At 35.0% G+C, this 19,272-nt stretch overlaps 1 protein-coding gene across 2 annotated transcripts in view; it reads left to right on the forward strand.

Moving 5' to 3' along the window:
* Nucleotides 1-19,272, forward strand: part of BAZ2B (bromodomain adjacent to zinc finger domain 2B) — a 406,036-nt gene that overhangs the window by 263,103 nt on the left and 123,661 nt on the right. The gene's annotated exons all lie outside the window — the stretch shown is intronic.

The raw sequence follows: 19,272 nt of genomic DNA on the forward strand, positions 1-19,272 counted from the left end.
CTCCGGCGATCCTTCCGCCTCAGCCTTCCAAGTAGCCGGAATTACAGGCATGTGCTACCACTCCAGCTGATTTTTTTATTTATTGTAGAGATGAGGTCTCGCTGCCCAGGCAGTTCTCGAACCCGCAGGGTCAGGCAATCCACTCACCTCAGCCTCCCAAAGGCGCAGGATTACATGCTGAGCCACTGAGCCCAGCTACTTTGACTCCTTTTAAAGAGCTTTCTCAGAAACCCTATCCAGAGATTTTCCCCTAAATCTTTACATCAGATCTGTGTGGGTGGTGATCCCAGTTTCAAGAAAGACCAGGAAGAGTAGTTTTTAACTGAGCACATTTCTGTCCTGAATAAATATGGGTTCTATTAGTAAGGAAGAAGGAAAATGGATTGGCAATGTCTGCTATCACTAAGTAGAGCAGAGGGACATGAGCGAGATTAAGCTGGGTGGCAGGTCAAGGTCAGATCATTTAGAACTTCATGTGCCATGCTTAAGAATTTAGGCAGTATAATGTAATGATTAAAAGCAAGGACTTTGCAGTCAAATGGCCCTGAAATTGAATCTTGGCTTGTCCACTTATTAGCTATTGGAATTTGTTTAAATTACATGTTTCCAAGGTTCAGTTGCCTCCTCTATAAAATAGATGTAACAACACCCACTTGGGAACATTACGAGAATAAATGAGATAATGCCTGAAATATAGTATATGCCTAGTAAATGGTTACCATTATTTTAATTCATACTGTAACCAAAAGAAACATCTATATAATTACACTGCTTTGAAAATGAAAGCTTTAGTAGCATTTGGAGCACCAGTTTGCAATGAGGGTGAAACTAGAGGCAAACAAGACCTTTAGGAGGTGCATATGATGAGGTGAGAATGATGAGGGCCCAAATTAGGAACTATTGGAGTAGAGAAACAAGGTTCCAGAGATATTTAGGGAATCAATTCTCACATAATATAGTGACTGAATTTAGGCAAAGGTGTGATTAGAGAGAGGGAGCTCTGACATGACTTGGGTAACTTGGTGAAGGGTGACATAAAAAATGTGAAAGAAGAATACATTTTAAATGGCAAAATACTAAGTTATCTTTGTGTGTGTTGCATTTGAGTGGAATATACATGTATTTATATACCCATACTACTGTTGGTAGATGTTCTGAGTTATTTCTATCTTTTGCCAATTACAAATTATGCTTTTATGAATGTCATTATACATGGATCCTGTTGCATATAAGCATACATTTCTGAAGATGTCTTCAACTTTACCAGTAATAGCAATTTATTTTCCTACCAGCTGTGTATTAGAATTCCTGATTATATCATTCATCCTAACACTTGGCATTGTCTATCTTTTTTATTTTTGTCAGTAATGAATATGAACTAGTGTCTCATTGAGGTGACTTTATAAATTTTCAACTGTCTGGATTTCCTCTATTTTTTAAGATGCTTGTTTTGGGCTTTGGTACATATTTCTAATGAAGTGTATAGATTTATGGATTCTTTTTATATACTGGGTGCTTTTTAAAATAATTTTTACAGTTTTATATGTGGCAGATATATTTTCCCAGTCTGTAGTGTGTGTTTAATTCTACATTGTCTTTTGATGAATAAATTTTCCAACTTTAATGTAGCCTAATTTATCAATATTTATATTTATAGTTATGCTTTTTCTGTCTTGCTTAAGAAACCCTCCTTTATGCATATATTTATAAGATTTCACTTACCTCTTGTCTTAGTTCATTCAGGCTGCAATAGACTGGGTCATTTATAAATGACAGAAATGTATTGTTCATAGTTATAAATACTGGGAAGTCCAAAATCAAAACACCAGCAGATTCAGTGTCTTGTGAGGTCGGTCTTGTGCTTTGCTTCCTAGATGGTGTCCTCACATGGTAGGAAAGGGGGTAAAGTCGCTCCTTTTAACCTCTTATCTAAGGGCACTATTCCTTTCCGAAAGCCCTTGCCTCTCAATACTATCACACTGGGTATTCATTTCCCACATATGAATTTTGGGAGGACACAAACATTCAGACCATAGCACCTCTCATTTAGTATTAATTGGAAAAGTAGGCATCAGGCCAGTGTGACAGACTGAACTGGCTTTTTGGTTTTGGAACTCTTACCAATTTGTGCCGTTGGTTAAAATATCAATCAATTCAGCAAGAGATAGCATACATCACTAACGCTATTTTAAACAGAAAGATTTATTTAATGTAAAGAATTAGATACAGTAGATGTATAAAATTATTGAAGAGCTGGCCCCTGACTTCATGAATGATTTAAGAACATTATTGCTGAATTGACCTGCTAAGGAAATTCCCTCTGGTTCAGTCAAGATACCACTGTTCCAAGTGCTGGCTGCATGATCATGCCACCTTACTTAAAATCCAGTCATCATAAACCATGACAGAATTTGCTCCAAGACTATTGTGTGCTGCCTGCTAGATCTGAACCAGCAAAAAGGATACTTCGTGTTCTGCCATTTGCCCAGCTTAGTTGTTTTTAATTCTTTCCAAATACGTCTGATTGGCAGAATACAAATTACTTCCAGAAACTTGACTGCAAGAAAGACTGGTAAATGTAGTTTTTGCTGCCAGGTCCTGCATCACAGGAAGGCACACTAAAAAGAGGTTGAAACAAATGTTGAATATTGTCTACCCATTTGAGCTCATCTGGTTATAGCTCTTCCTTGCTGTATCTCCTCACTTCTGTATCATAATTCTCTTTTCTGGTATATGTATATAAGCCTTATTCCCATTTTTTAAAAAAACTGTTTTAGTAGTGCATCTAATAGCATATGTATACTTACTACAAATCTCCTTTAATACACTGCTCTATGCAAGAATATAAATTAAACCAAATAGATCAAATGCTTAACTCAGAGTGATATGATTCTTAACCTTAACAGATAATAACAAATATCTACTTCTTAAAGATTATAAAAGACTTTTCAAGGACTTCATTCCTTCTATACAGTATCAGTAATTCTTCTTTATCTACTGGATCATGTTTACTAGTATAAAAGCATTCTCTTAGTGTTGCCCATCCTAAAAAATCAATCCATACCAAAAGCCCTTGTTATACCCCTAAGATTCTTCTGGCTATTCCTTTATTTTCTGCCAGAATTTTCACAAGCCAACTTTTCCTTTCTTCTTGTTAATAATCTTTCCTCGTAGCTTCCATTATACCACTTGTAGTTTTCCTCTTCTATTTCTTGCTATTCCTTTTTAGTTTAGTTTAGCTTTTTTTTTTTTTTTTTTTGTACATTTCTTTATTCACAAATGTTGCATTTTCCAAGTCTTGGTTCTGACGTCTCTTGTCTCTTTTGTTGTTGTTTTTGTTTAAATGCACCTATATGAAGACACTGCTCAAACTTTCTGAGGTCCTAACATACACATTTTACATAGATATTTCATAGGCATCTTAAACTTAACAAATTTAATGTATACAAAAACTAAACTCTTAACTTTCCTTCAAAACCTGCTTCTCTCACATTCCTCCTCATTTAACTAAATGATACCAGTATGCATCCAGTAGCTTAAACCTTAAATATAGTGATCTCTAGATTTATCTATTTCTTTTTCGTCTTCACATCTAAATCCCTTTTATTCTGCTTTCAGAATAAAGCTAAGTCTATACACTTTTTTCTGTCTCCAATACCACTACCCTAACCTACACTAAAATCTCTCACTTGAATCGTTGCAGTTCATTCTCACTGACCTTTCCACTTCCATGCATGCCCTGCTTTAATCTATCCCATTCAGAGTGAAGCAGATTATGCAAACTCCCCTATTCTTAGTTTTTTAAAAGTTAAGTGTAATTTATATATAATTCACCGTTTTAAGTGTATAATTTAATGAATTTTGACAAATGTGTATGCTCGTTTAACCTTTAGGTTGTAGAACATTTTCATCATCCAAAAAGTTGCCTTGTATCTTTTTGAAGTTGATTTCCTCCTTCCATTCCCACCCTGGCAATCACTGAGACGGTTCCTTTTTATTCCTGCTTTGCTGAGAGTTTTATAATGAGCTGGTATTTAATTTTGTCCCTTATTTTTTTCTGCATCTATTGAAATGATCATATGGCTTTTCTTTTGTAACTTGCTAATATGAACCACACTGATTAATTTTTTTTGTTGTTAAGCCAATCTTGCATTTCAAGGATTAATTCCATTTGGTCATAATGTGTTATTGATTGATCAATTGATTGATTAAGTCAGCGTCTCATTCTTTTGCTCAGGCTGGAGTGCAATGGCACACTCACGGCTACCGGAGCCTCAACATGTGGGGCTTAGGCGATCCTTCCACCTTAGCCTCCAAGTAGCTGGAATTACAGGCATGTACTACCATGCCCAGCTTATTTATTTGTTTGTTTGTTTGTTTATTATAGAGACAAGGTCTCACCAAGTTGCCTAGACCAGTCTCGAACCAAACCCCTGATCTCAGGCAATCCTCTTGTCTCAGCCTCCCAAAGTGCTGGGATTACAGGCTTGAGCCTCCGCGCCCAGCCTATGTGTTATCCTTTTAAACTATTGTTGCATTTGATCTGTTAAAATGTTCCTAAGGAATTTTGCACCCGCATTCATGGAGATTATATCATTTTCTTGCTGTTTCTTTGTTGGTATTTTTGTTTTTGGAAGTGTATAGGATTGATATTTATTCACAAAATGTTTAGTCAAATTTACCTGTGAAATCATCTGGACCTTGAAGGTTTTCTTTGTTTAAGTTATCTGTTTGTTTATTTTTTATTTTTTTGAGTTGGAGACTCACTCTGTCACCCAGACTGGAGTGCAGTGGCTCGCTCCCGGCCACTGCAGCCTCGACCTGCTGGGCTCCGGCAATCCTTCCACCTCAGCCTTCCAAGTAGCTGGAACTACAGGTGTGAGCTACCACGCCCAGCTAATTTTTTTAATTTTATTATAGAGATGAGGTCTCACCAAGTTGCCCAGGTGGGTCTCGAACCCGCAGGCTCAGGCAATCCACTCACCTCAGCCTCCCAAAGTGCTGGATTACAGGCTGAGCCACCGAGCCCGGCTTGTTTAAGTTGTTGTAAGATATTGACTATGAGTTCACCTTCTAAAATGTAAGTATAAGCCTGGGCAACATAGCAAGACCCTTTGTCTATAAAAAAAACCTAAAAAACTGGGCTCGATGGCTTAGCCTGTAATCCCACACTTTGGGAGGCTGAGATGAGTAGATTGTCTGAGCCTGAGGGTTTGAGACCCGCCTGGGCAACTTGGTGAGAGCTCATCTCTACAATAAATCAAAAAAATCAGCCGGGCATGGTAGTGCGTGCCTGTAATTCCAGCTACTCAGAAGGCTGAGGCGGAAGGATCAGCGGAGCCCAGCAGGTTGAGGCTGCGGTGACTGGAAGCGGCCACTGCACTCCAGTCTGGGCGACAGAGTGAGACTCTAACTCAAAAAAAATAAAAATAAGAAATAAAAAAATCCAAAAAAACTAGTGGGCATGGTGGCATGCACCTGTAATCCTAGCTACTTTGGAAAACAAGACAGAAAGATTACTTCAGCCCAAGGGAGCAAGGATGCAGTAAGCTATGATCATGCCACTGTACTCCAACCTGGGTGACAAAACAAGACCTTGTCTCTAAAAAAATAAAATAAATTGAAGTATAGGTACATGTAGGACTATTCAGGTTATCTCTTTCTTCTTGAGTGAACTTTGCTTGGTGTCTTTCAAGGAATTTATTCATTTTGTGTAAGTCATTGACTTATGGGCCCAAAGTTATTCAAATATTACCTATCCCTTTAATGTCTATATGATTTGTAGTAATATCTTCTGTTTGATTGTTAATATACATAACTTGTGTGTTTTCTCTCTTTTCTCAGTGACTAAGGATTATTTTATAGATTCTTTTTGAAGATCTGTCTTTTGGTTTCATAGAGTTTTCTCAGTTTTCTTTGTCATTGATTTCTGCTCTTATTTTTATTATTTTATTCTGGAGTTTTATTTTTTGTGGGTGTGACTTCCTCTTTTTTTCCCCTAGTTTCTTTCTTGAGGGGAAACTCGATCATTTATTTGGATCCTAGTCCTTTTCTTACATATGCATTTAATGCTACGAATTTCCATTGTAAGTACTCCTGTAGTTGCAACACATACCTTTTTATATGTTTTTCTTTTCTTATCAAAAATACTTCTATTTTACTATGTCAATTCTTCGTTGACTGTTGGGTTGTCTAGAAGTCAGTAATTTAGCATTTAGTTTTATTTTTTGCTTTTGAAATTGCTATCCATTTTAGTTTTATTGTGATCAGAAAGCAGACTGATAATATTTGTGCTCTGTTCTTTGGGCTTCCCATGTTTACTTTTATTGACTAGCCTTCTACTAAGGTCTCCTCTGTACCAGTGAAAATTCTTGGTCAGCAAAGTATTTAGATAGAGATGGGTCTCCTTTTCTGTTTCTAAGATTACCCTCTAATTTCCAGTTGCTCTGCCATCTTTAGGCTGTGTACTGTGACACGTCAGGCTTTCTGCTGCCTGAGCTAATTATGGTAGGGGAGTGCATTTAATGAAGGTATACATCAAACTTAACAGATCTGTGGTGTATAGCTTTGCCTTTCAAGAGTAGATTTCTCTTTATTCTCTACCAGCTATCTTGCAGTGACACTGGAGTTCTTTCCCATTCATGCAAGTGTGCTTGCAACTAGGCATTTGGATATAAACTCTGAATGTGGGTGTCATTCTTTCTGCGCTTTGATCACTCCCAGGATTTTCTCTTTAAATTTCCAGATATTTTCTTAGCTGTGGATATGACCTCTTGCACTTTTACTTGATAAGCCCATTGGTTTTTATTTGGCCATTTTCGGTAGTTATAGCTCTGAGGCTTAGGCAGCATTATCAAACTAGAAAGCTATGGAGGCACACATTTTGCTTCTAGTTATCATTTTTCCATTTTTCCAAACTGTCTCAGCTTTTTCTTTGCTTTTGGATGCTTTCCAATATCTGTAGGGAGTTTTTTAACCCAAAATTTGTAATTATCACCTGTGGAAGATTCACAGATAATATTTCACCGTTACCAGCAATTGTTCCTCCTAAAATAAATCACATTTTTAAAACAAATTTTTCACCTAAGACTCCAGAAGTGGCATGTGGCCCAGCCTAGCTAATCTAAACATCATGTTTTCTAGGCAAGAATAGTTAAGAAATGGGCACATAATACAAGTCTGACTTGTCAAACCAAAAAGATTCAATTCTGGGATTTTTATTGACATTGGTAAGGAAGTATACCATTTTCTTCCCAACAAATCTTGGAGGCAGGGCCTATCTTAGGAAGTAGACCAAAAGAGGAGAGAAAAAGTAGGTCTTAGTGAACCTTCAGTCTAGCTTCTTCATCTGAAATGAGCCTTTTCCTTTTAGAGTGATGTGAGTCATTAAATTAACCTTTTCACCTAGCCTTACTGAGTTGGGTGTTTTGTATTTTTCAATCTAATGGATATATAAGTCTGTACACCCTCCGTGATCTAACCCTGCCTACTGCTTCAGATTTACCTGTTACTGTTCTCATTCTGGCCTGTTATCTTTCAATCTCCCTGACCTTTCACTTCTTCAGATACAAAACTTTATTTACCAACTCAGAATCTCAAATATGCTTTCCCTCTGTCTGAAAGATCTTCATAAAACTAATCTTTCATGCTTTGATTTAGGTTAAATGTCCAGAGACACTGTGGTGGTTAATTTTATGTGTCCACTTGACTGGATCATGGGTGCTTGGATTAAATATTATTCCTGAGTATGTCTGAAAGGGTATCTAGCATTTGAATTGGCAGACTGAGTAGAGCGGATTGTCCTCCCCAGTGATGGAGGGCATCATCCAATCCTTTGTGGGCCTGAATAGAACAAAAAGATGGAGGAAGAGGGTATTAGTTCTATTTGCCTGACTGGCTGATCTGGGACATCAGTCTCCTCCTATGACCAGAACTTACATCATCAGATCTCCAGTTCCCAGAGTTACACCATTGGGTCAGCCTCCAAAATCTCATGAGCAAGTTTCTTAAAATAAATCAATGAATCCTGTTGGTTCTGTTTCTGTGAAGAATTTTGACAAATACAGACCTTAGTTAGACCTCTGATCATAGTGTCTAGGTTATTGCTCTACTATTACCTATCCCTGCACCTAATAATTTCCTTAATAGCCCTCTTCACAATTTATAATTATACATTTGATGTTGTTTTATTCATTTGTCCCCTCTACATTTAAAGGGCAGGGGCTGAATCTATTTTCTTTTACCAATATGTATCCAGTCAGTACCTGGCACAATGAAACAACTGTTGAAGAAAAGAAGGGAAAGAGAGATGAATTTGCAGGACTAGGACTTGAAAATTACGTGATATGAAAGAACTGACATCTACATGCAAAAGAATGAAATTGGACCCTTATTTTATACACAAAAATCAATTCAAAATGGATTAAAGACAAAAACATAACACCTGAAACTGTAAAACTCTTAGAAGAAAACACGACGGAAAAACTTAAAGGCATTGATATTTGCATTAATTTCTTAGATATGACACTAAAAACACGAGCAACAATAGTAAAAATAGACAAATATGATTATAGCAAACTAAAACATTTCTGCACAACACAGGAAACAATCAACTGAATGAAAAAGTAACTTACAGTATGAGACAAAATATTTGAAAACTATATACCTGATAAGGCATTAACACTCAAAATATATAAAGAACTGCTACAACTCAATAATAAAAAAGCACATAGGCTGAGTATAGTGGCTCACACCTGTAATCCCAGCATTTGGGGAGGCCAAGGCAGGAGATTTGCTTGAGATCAGGAGTTCAAGACCAGCCTGGGCAACACAGTGAGATCTTGTCTCTTAAAAAAAAAAAAAAAAAGAGCAAGATGGAGTTGCATGTCAGTATTCCCAGCTACTCAGGAGGCTGATGCAGGAGGATGGCTTGAGCCCAGGAGTTGGTGGGTGTGGTGAGCTTTGGTCATGCCACTGCACTCTAGCATGGGCAACAGAGTGAGACTCTGGTAAAAAGAGACAGAGGAGAGAGAGAGAGGGAGGAAGTGAAAGAGAGGGGGAGGGAGAAGGGGGGGAGGGGGGGAGAGAGGAACAAAAAAGAAAGAAAAGAACCTGATTCTAAAATGGGCAAACACTTGAATAGACATTTCCCCAAAGAAGACATCTAAATGGCCAATAGGTGCATTTAAAAAAAAAAAATGTTAGTATCACTAATCATAGGAAAACGTAAATCAAAACCACAATAAGATATTGACATATACTCCTCTTGGAATAGCTATTATTTTTTAAAAAGATAAAGATAAGTGCTTCTCCAAGAATGTGGAGAAATTGGGACCCTTGTACATTGTTGATGAAAATGGAAACTCTTGTAGCTGCTATGGAAAACTGTATGGAGTTTCTTCAAGAGGACAAAAATAGAATTATCATTAAAAAGAAAATTACATTATAAATTGATTCTGATTAATAAGTTTTCTGAGCTGTGCTATGGGTTCCTCTGTTAATTGCAAGTTACTATGTAGATTTTAGTTGGGAATGAGCATGATAAGGTATAGGATGAGGAATCTTAAAAATCATTTCACCTTCCTTGAAGAGGCAGTATATTAAAAAAACACACCTGAGAGTCAAAAGTTATGATTTAATTAAAACTTATTTAAAAGACAGCCAGGGCTTAAGTTTACAGTCAGTAGAGAATCATCAAGAGAATGAGATAGGCCTACTCTTGATGGTTTGTGGATAAAGCCAAAATTTCTTTAAGTTCTTACATTATTGTATGAACTATTATAACACTATTTTCCTATTTAGTTGATTTGTCAATTTTGTATCTATAAATTCTAAATAAAGGCTCTTGAATCTTCAACTGTCTAGCCTTTCTTGCAGTGGGGTTTATTTTTATTTATTTATTTATTTATTTATTTATTTGAGTTGGAGTCTCACTCTGTTGCCCAGACTGGAGTGCAGCGGCCGCTCCCGGCCACTGCAGCCTCGACCTGCTGGGCTCCAGTGATCCTTCCGCCTCAGCCTTCCAAGTAGCCGAATTACAGGCACGCGCTACCACGCCCAGCTAATTTTTTGATTTATTGTAGAGATGAGGTCTTGCCTGCCCAGGCGGGTCTCAAACCCGCGGACTCAGGCAATCCACTCACCTCAGCCTCCCAAAGGCACGGGATTACAGGCTGAGCCACCGAGCCCAGCGGAGTGGGGTTTATTTAATGAGAGGTTTGATCACAAGGTACCAGGTCCTTCCAGGTATTTTTGGAATATTTTCTTCCTTAAATTTTATTAGAAGAACTTTGTAGTTTCAATTTAAAATGTTAACAATAAATTATTTACGAGCGATAATGTGTTCAAGTCAACTAAGTACTGTTAAAAATATAAAACAAATGTTATTAGTTAAATTTTGTCTTCCCCACAAAAAGATATGCTGGAGTCCTGACCTCTTATACTTCAGAATGTGACCTTACTGGAGATAGATACCTTATGGAGGTAATCAAGTTAAAATGAGGTCATTAGGTTGGACCCTAGTCCAATATGACTGGTGTCATTATAAAAAGGAGTAACTTGGACAAAGAAACATGCACAGAGAGAAGCACGTGTGAGAATACATAAAAAATAATTAAGGTTACAAGAATCTAGGACAGGTGCATGGAACAGATCCCTCACTAGTGTCTTCAGAAGGAGCATGACCCTGCTGACACCTTGATTTCAAACTTCTAAGCTCCAGAACTATGAAACAGTAAGCCTCTGTTGTTGTAAGCGATTCAGTTGTGGTATGTTGTTATGGCAACCCTAGCAAACTAGTACACCCAGTATGTATTTTCAAAGCTAATTTTAATAATTTCTATTCATTATGGGAAAATGGAGACTTTCTTATTTATTGAGATTAAAGTAAGTAAAGCAAGAATTACTTTAGTTTTTTTTCTATTTCCTTATTAAAATAAAATATAGTTATATTTGAATATAGAAGTATATGTAAAATGTAATTTGGGGAATTTTAACCTATTAACTCTAAATGTTTCAGTAGATCTTATAAAACATTTGTTACAAAAGAGGAACTGTTGTTATCTTTCAAGAATAGTCATTTGCCTGAGTACTGATACAGCATTCTTTGTACTAAATCTAAAGCTTGTTCACTATCTTTAATGTTAAGTGATAGATTTTGTTCTCTAAGCTACTTAGACTTTTAATGACTGGTTTTCTAACTTCGCTTGAAGAGAAAATAGTAGCTTTACAGTGGTGAATCCTTGCAGATACCAACTTCACCAAGTGATCAAAGTTAACATCACCAGTACTACATAAAAACATATGTCCTAGATAGGTTGCTCAGAAGAGGCTACATTAAGTATCCTTTCTAATCATGCATAACTTCTTCTTATCATGAGAAAGCATCCGATAAACTCCCCAAACTGAGGGACATTCTATAAAATACCTGACCAGTACACTTCAATGTATTACAGTGATGAACGATAAGACTGAGGAATTGTCACAGGTTGGAGAAAATTAAGGACACACAACAGCTAAATATAATAAGGGATCCTGGGATGGATCTTAAGACAGAGTAGTGGCATTAGTGGGAAAACTGATACAATCTGAATAATTTTTTTTATTTTAATCAGTCAAAGTTAATTTCTTAATTTTGAAAATTGCTTTATAATCGTCTAAGATGTTAACATAAGGGGCAGTGAGGTTAGACAGAAAGTATATAGAAACGTTCTGTATTGCTTTTGCAACTATTGTTAGTCTAAAATTATCTCAAGATAAATACGTAAAAGTAAATATGGCTAGGCATAGCTAGTGGCTCACACCTGTCATCCCAGCACTTTGGGAGGCCATGGCGAGGGCATTGCTTGAGCCTAGGAGTTCAAGACAAGCATGGGCAACATAGTGAGACCTTGTCTTTACAAAAAACACAAAAAATTAACAGGGCATGATGTTGCATACCTGTGGCCCCAGCTACTGGAAGACTGAGGCAACAGGATCTCATGAGCCCAGGAAGTCGAGGCTATATGAGCTGTGATTGTGCCACTGCACTCCAGCCTGGGTGACAGAGTGAGATACCAACTAAAAAAATACAATAAAATAAATAAATAAAGTAAATATAAAGCCCAATTTAAAAATACACAAGGGATCTGAATAGGCATCTCTCAAAAAACATGCAAATGGCCAAGAGATATATGAAAAAATGCACATCACTTATCATTAGAGAAATGCAAATTCAAACCACAATGAGGTATTCTCTCACACCTGTTAGAATGGTTTTTATCTAAAAGATGATAGATACGTGTTGATGAGGATGTAGAGAAAGGGAACTCATATACTGTTAGTGGGAATGTAAATTAGTGCAGCCATTTTTGAAAATAGTATGGAGGTTCCTCAAAAAACTAAAAAATAGAATTACTATATGATCCAGCAATCCCACTTGTAGGTATTTACCCAAAAGACTTGAAATCAGTTTGTCAAAGAGATGTCTGCACTCCCATGTTCATTGCAGCACCATTCACAATAGCCAGGATATGGAATCAACCTAATTGTTCATCAGCAGATAAATAGATAAAGAATATGTGGTATATATACATGATGAAATCCTATTCTTAAGAAAGAAGTTTTGTCATTTGCAACAGCATGGAATTGGAGAACATTATGCCAAGGAAATAAGATAAATCAGGCACAGAAAGACAAATACTGCATGTTCTCACATACATATGGAATCTAAAACCATCAAACTCATGGAAGTAGAGAGTAGAAAGGTGATTACATAGGCTGAGTGGGTGGGGTCATGGAGGAGATGATGATTAAAGGGTACACAATCTCAAGAGGAATATTTTTTTTCTTTCTTTAAGCTCAGTTACATAGTGTTGTGAATATGGTTGATAACAGAGTTATGCAATTGCTGAGAGACCAAATTTCAAATGTTCTCATCACACAAATGTTAAGTATTCATGCTAATGGATATGTTAACATACTTGATTAAATTATTCTGAAGTGCATTCATAAATTATAACATCATTTTGTATCTCATAAATGTATATAATTATAAATTTGCAATTAAAAAAACACTTGGGGCCAGATGTGCATCAGAAGTAATTTTTTTCCTATTTAAACAATATAATACAATGCATATGCCATATGTTATGGAACTTCACCCCCTACTAGTGTTGTTTGGGGGAGCACCCTGTATTCAAATGTGGTCATAGTTCTGTACAGAAACGTATGACATTTCATACAGTGTAAGATAAATACAGGCTATAAATATCTTTTTATAAAAGGCTTTGTTTCCACTTTATGCATATTTTTAAATGTTAAAATATAAAGGGAGAGTAGAGGGATGAAATGAAAATTATTTGGGAGAAACGTTCTGTCACCATTAACTGTAGAATTCTTTGTTTGTTCTTTAATCAAAGTTCAAGTTTATAGAATCTATATATTCTGAGTTTCAGAATATTTAACTATTAATGAACTTAAGATTTTTAATACGTCAGCCATTATTTGAGTATTTCTTTAGTTTACAGTAGTTTTGATGGTGTTCACTTTGGGTATTACACTTAGTTATTAATGATTAATTAAAATTCTCATAAGAACTTTATTTTGATATACTGCCATTTTTGATGATTAGCCATACTTTGCAGGATGTATGATAGAAGCTGATTTTGTAATGTGGTAAAATTATACTAACAATTTTAAGGAACTAGAGACAGAAGTTTGAAGATGTTGCACCGAGTTTGTGTAGAATTGGAAGATAAAAATACATTTTTAGCACACATGGAAACAACATGTAGAGTTATATCAGTAAGCACTCTTGATTCTTTTTTAAAGGTTGATTGCTTTAGCATACTTATTTCTTACGATTTACAATTATTTTGTTTTAATATGCTTCCTGGACTTTTCCGTAGTAATAGGAGATTTTATTCACTAGTAGTTTAAGTTCAATAGTATTTGTACTTTTTCATTCTTATTGGTAGGAAAAACTTTATTGTATTGTTCATTAATATTAATAAAGACTCTTGTAGTTACCATGCCTTGTTACTAACACACTGGCACTTGCATATTGCTTTTAATCACTTATATATGTAGTGATTTGAATTAGCTAGTAGAATTTGAAAAGTTCTGCTGAAAAGTATTCAGCTTATAATTTAAGTATATTTTATGATGCAAAATATTATGTACATTGTTATCTATATTAAAATAGAATAAAGTAGGACTTAAATATTGAAACTATGTTTGAATGCTAATATCTGCTAAAAAGGAATAATTGTGGTCTTCTAAAAGTGTTATTATTTTATTATAATTCATTAGTTTGCAAATGTTTTCTCTGAGCAAAACTTACAAGTTTTAAACAAGACAGGTTTTATTTGGGAATGTTGCTGATATTAGGTATATTAATGTAGGGAAAATATATTTCTCTAAAAGTGGAGCATTTTAATATTCAAATAATTTTGTTTTATAGTCACAAAGTTAATAGTGCTGTATTTGTTTTAGACTTGTGCTGTATTTGTTTTGTGTAAAAATACCTCTTTCTGCTTTTATATTAATACTGAATATGCTTTATTTTAAATATGATTGTAAGATTCACTGAGTCATCATCAAAAAAATCCAGATGATTTTTTTAAAATCATCATCAGTCTATGATTTTAAAAAATCCCCTTGTGTATAGTAGCTTGAAATTTTAAGCTGGTTGTCCTCACAGCGGAACCAAGGTTGTAATCAAAACAGCACCCCCTTCTGTATAAAAAGATTAAAGCTACAAAATAGACATCAGTCTAACTACCCAGTGAACTTTTATTTAGTACATTGTTAATGACTTTGGAGCAAAATGACATATTATATTTTTAATCATTTAAAGAATGGTTCTGATTATTCTAGCCCTTTAAGAGAAGAGAGAAACAAAGAATTGAAAGCTACTTTTTGGAGTTGCATAAAGCAGATATTATGAAGTGTCTGCCAGCTGAGAACATTTTGCTTTGTGCAGTGTTTTGTAAAGAGTCAAAATGATTAATAAACTGCTCTTTCCTTCATAACCTTATATACACTAGCTGTGGTATGAAAAAAGACAAATTGTGGATAATATACCATGAATGTTAATAGGAGGCCCCAAACATATCTGTGAGATTAAGGAATATACCTTGGGTAATAGATTTTTTAGATGGTTAGTAAAGAATAGATAGGATTACAAAGCACCATAGTTAAAGAGCATATTATAGAGGAATAATAATATGGAAGTTCTCAGGTGGAAGAAATAATATGGCCAAAAATGCAGCAGTGGAAGACATTTATTAAGCATCTGTTGTGTTTCGGATTATGCCAGGTATTGGAGATATTGAGATGAATAAAATTCAGTCTTTGGCTGAAGGATCTGTAATCCTGGTTTAGAATTCATTTGTGTAGAAACAATAATTAAAACAGTGGAAGCACATGAAACAGGGAGAAAGCATAGAAAGGAAAAAAGAGATTGCTGGACAAAATTTTTAGGAATGCTTACATTTAGGAAAAAGAAAGAAAGAAAAGAAAACCTAATAAGGGAGATAGTAGTATTATTGAAAGATAAATAGTTAAGAAAAGGACCAAGAGAGTTCCATGTCCTGGAGCTTAAGGATGAAAACGGGTTTTAATAAGAAAGAGGCACATCAGGAATGCCAGGTTTATATAAAAGGTTAAGAATGAAGAGTGAAGATTAGTGAGATCTAGTGTTTAGGAAAACTTTAGTGATTTTTACAGCCTAGATGGAAGGGAGACTTGGGGCTTCGTACAAATATTAAAGATTCTGAGAAGTGGGGAAGAAGTAGACATAGCAGGTATTAGACTTTTCCATTAAGGTTGATACAGGAGAGATGTTGATGGGTTTGAGAGGGAAGAAGATAGATAGGGTCGGGTGGATTGGAAGAGACCACAGGTCATGCTGGGAAATAAAGGATGGAATGATGGAAATTGTGATTAAAGAGTGAAACTTAAAGAGTTTAAGATCTTCAAAGTGGTGGAATTTTGTGTGATAAAATCCAACATATGACTTAAATGGAATCAAGGAGGAATAAGGGGCCAAGTGGCGATTTTTTAAAAATTTGGACCAGGAGTTGATGAAATAAGGCAATGGAAACTGGAAGCATACATGAAAGATTAAATAAAGACTCAAGGTAGCTCCTTGTTCTGATAGAAGCCCTTTGGCTTCTGCTCTAAGTAGTGAATTGATTCAATCAAAAATATTTATTGTCTATCTACTAGTACCAGACACTGTTTTAGGTGTTTGGGATATATTACTGAGTCCTGTATATGACAACACCGTCTTGTAATATTTGAATATTAATTGTTTTATATGTTATAGTATAAAAATAGTCTTACACTATTTAAATTATGTTTAAAACATGAGTTCCTTGAGGTCAGGGATTATTTCTTATTCATCCTTGTATGCCAGTTACTTAAGCATAGCACTCTGATGCTTAAAAAGTTTGTTCATGAAATGTTTGAAGTACTAAAATTGTTAAATAAACAATAATTCTGAAAGGTTTTTTTTGCACAGAATTACTATTTGTGTTTTTTAGAAGGTGGAAGAAAAACGGTAGAAAATTATACTGTTGCAGAGCCTTTTAATAAGAAAGATTTTTTTTAAAACCACTGAGTTTTAGATTCTCACTATAAAGACAAAACATAGTTTTTTACTATGACATGTATTATTAAATTATTTCTCTTCTGTAGTATAACTTTTTCTATATGTAACAAAGTCCCTCATTTTGATATTTGGTATTTTTTATAATGCATGGTATTACTACATCATTATAATATGCCTCTAATAATTCTTTACTAAATACAGAGGTGCATATTTTCTCACCAACCAGGATAGGCCCTGTAGATTCAGTTGTCATTAAGGATGCTTTCCATGCTTTAATTATTTTAACCAAGCATTTTAGAAGTGAGAATTAGAAAGTAGAGTGAGTCGCCTTGATTTAAACTCCATTGTTCAAATCTACTTTGTAACCAGACATAGATGTAATTCTGTGTACAGATCTATACTTCTTTTCTCCATTTGAATCTATGATAAAGCTCATATTTTGTTGAAATTCTATATCAATTGCTTCTAGATGTTGTTCTTTTTAGAGTTAGAAAAAGACTTTGTTATCAAATTATATATGATTGGTTCTTAATTGTTACTGCAGGAGTGATAACTTCATTTAGTTATTGCTTATGTTTTCTGCTTGTGAGACTGCAAGGTTTATCTTATTTGCTTCTTCACACTAATGAAATTAATGTTTTATTATGCATCTAAGAATGTTGTCTACTACTAATTTATTAATTATAAAAGTATTTCTATCAGTTTCCAATTGTTGATAATTTTGGTTCTGAATTTTTATATTTTGTTTAGTTTTGGTAATTTTAAATTTATGCCCTGCAGATTTCTTTGTATGTACATATAACTGATATAATTTAAGAGTTATTATTTTGTAAAATGTAAATTACTAATGCTAAATTCTCCAAAATTGTAATGCTCAGTTTGACTTGCTTATAAGGAAAATGATAGAGAAGGAAATATAACTGATCATAGTATGTTTATAAATAAAACATTTGATTAAGTGCATTTGAGTCAGGAAGTTGACTTGATTGGTGAGAAGGAGATTTTATATGTAATAACAAATGAAAATAAACACTGGTTTTTAAGGTTGCAGGCTCATTTTTTAGAGACACTAGAGAGGTTTTTGAAAATTTTCCAAGACAAGCCAAAGAAGTCCCATAGTGTTTCTGGTGGTCTATGACTGGTCTTAAAGATAGTGATATTTGGGTAATCATTCTTTGCAGTAGCATGCTCTGTTTTAATTTGACTTTGCTTCAGGGCTAATGCAGTCCAGAACTCTGATGGCACAAAAGAACCAATTCACCAGTTTTCTCTTCAGGCTTTAATGAACCAAAACAAAGATTGGACAACTTAGAAAAGACATCTGAGCTTGTGCTCTTTCCTTGTCCTCTCACCTCACAGTTGCTTTATGGGCCTTCCTTATAGACACTTTGAGAATCTTTCCTGTGAAATCTGGTTATTGATGTATTGTAGTGGGGTCACTACCCTGAGTCAAAATTTTTCCTTATAGGCTGATACAAGACATACTTGATGCAATTTATTTAAATCTTATTTTCAAAAATCTTCCTATTTCACTTAAAAATATGGCATTATTTTAGTGAAGAATACAACATCTGTAACAGTCTCTGGAGGTACACCCTGACCTTTTTAGGACTACGACTTATTTTTCAGGGAGCACAACAGCAAAGGAGAGAGAGAGTTGGTTGATAACTAAATGATAGCAAAAAGTATACTTATTTTTAACTTACAGTTTCAAATTTACTTCAAGCATATTGTGTTAAAACCAATTAAATTGCAATGCACAGTGAAGGAATGATGTAATATGTACAGAAGATAATAAGGAAGCCTAATTCTGGTTTTAACACAGAGCACAATACTTTCATATAGCAAATTCTTACGATAACCTGGAGTTTGGGAATGGATTTTCTATTTTTATAGTTTTGTGCCAGGGTATCTTACTTATTTCCTGCAAGTAAAGGGAAGCGTTCCAAGTATTAGAAAAATTTTCTGCCGAACTCCTGCCAACTATGAAAAATGAGTCATGTTTTTGATAGCGTAACACTCCAACCTGGAGTTATAACACTTAGTGTTAAGTTCTTTTTTAGCTGACAAGTCACATTCATTTGAATTGAATATTGTCTTACCTTCAGGAAGCTAAAAATAATTTTATATTGACAAACACCTGTGAATGCATTTCGAAAAATACCTTAGTAAGTTTATTTGTTAAATCCTTTTGTGGGTTGTTTGATTAGGCTAGAATATAATCCCTTTTTTATATCACCTAAGTAGTACAGTTACAGGCTGCATAATGACATTTTGATTGGTAACGAACCACATATATGCCAGTGGTCCTATAAGATTACAAGGCCTATTTTTAGTCTACTTTGCTTATGTTTATATACACAAATACTTATCATTGTATTCCAGCTGATTACAAGTTTTCACACAGTGACATGCTGTACAGGTTTGTAGCCTAGGAGCAATAGGCTACACCGTGTAGCCTGGATGTATAGTAGGTGATACCATCAAGTTTGTGTAAGTACTCTCTATAATGCTCACACAATGACGAAAATCACCTAGTGAAGCATTTCTCAGAACATATACCTGTCATTAAATGACGCATCACTGTATTATAGAACAGTACTTCAATTCTGGCACATTGAAACTGGGATTTCTTTGCCTAGGGTGTGTGGTAATTTGAGTAATGACTTGGTGACAGA

This window comes from Carlito syrichta, unplaced genomic scaffold (assembly GCF_000164805.1).
Source record: "Carlito syrichta isolate Samal-C Ts95f unplaced genomic scaffold, Tarsius_syrichta-2.0.1 Scaffold308699, whole genome shotgun sequence".
NCBI lineage: Eukaryota > Metazoa > Chordata > Mammalia > Primates > Tarsiidae > Carlito > Carlito syrichta.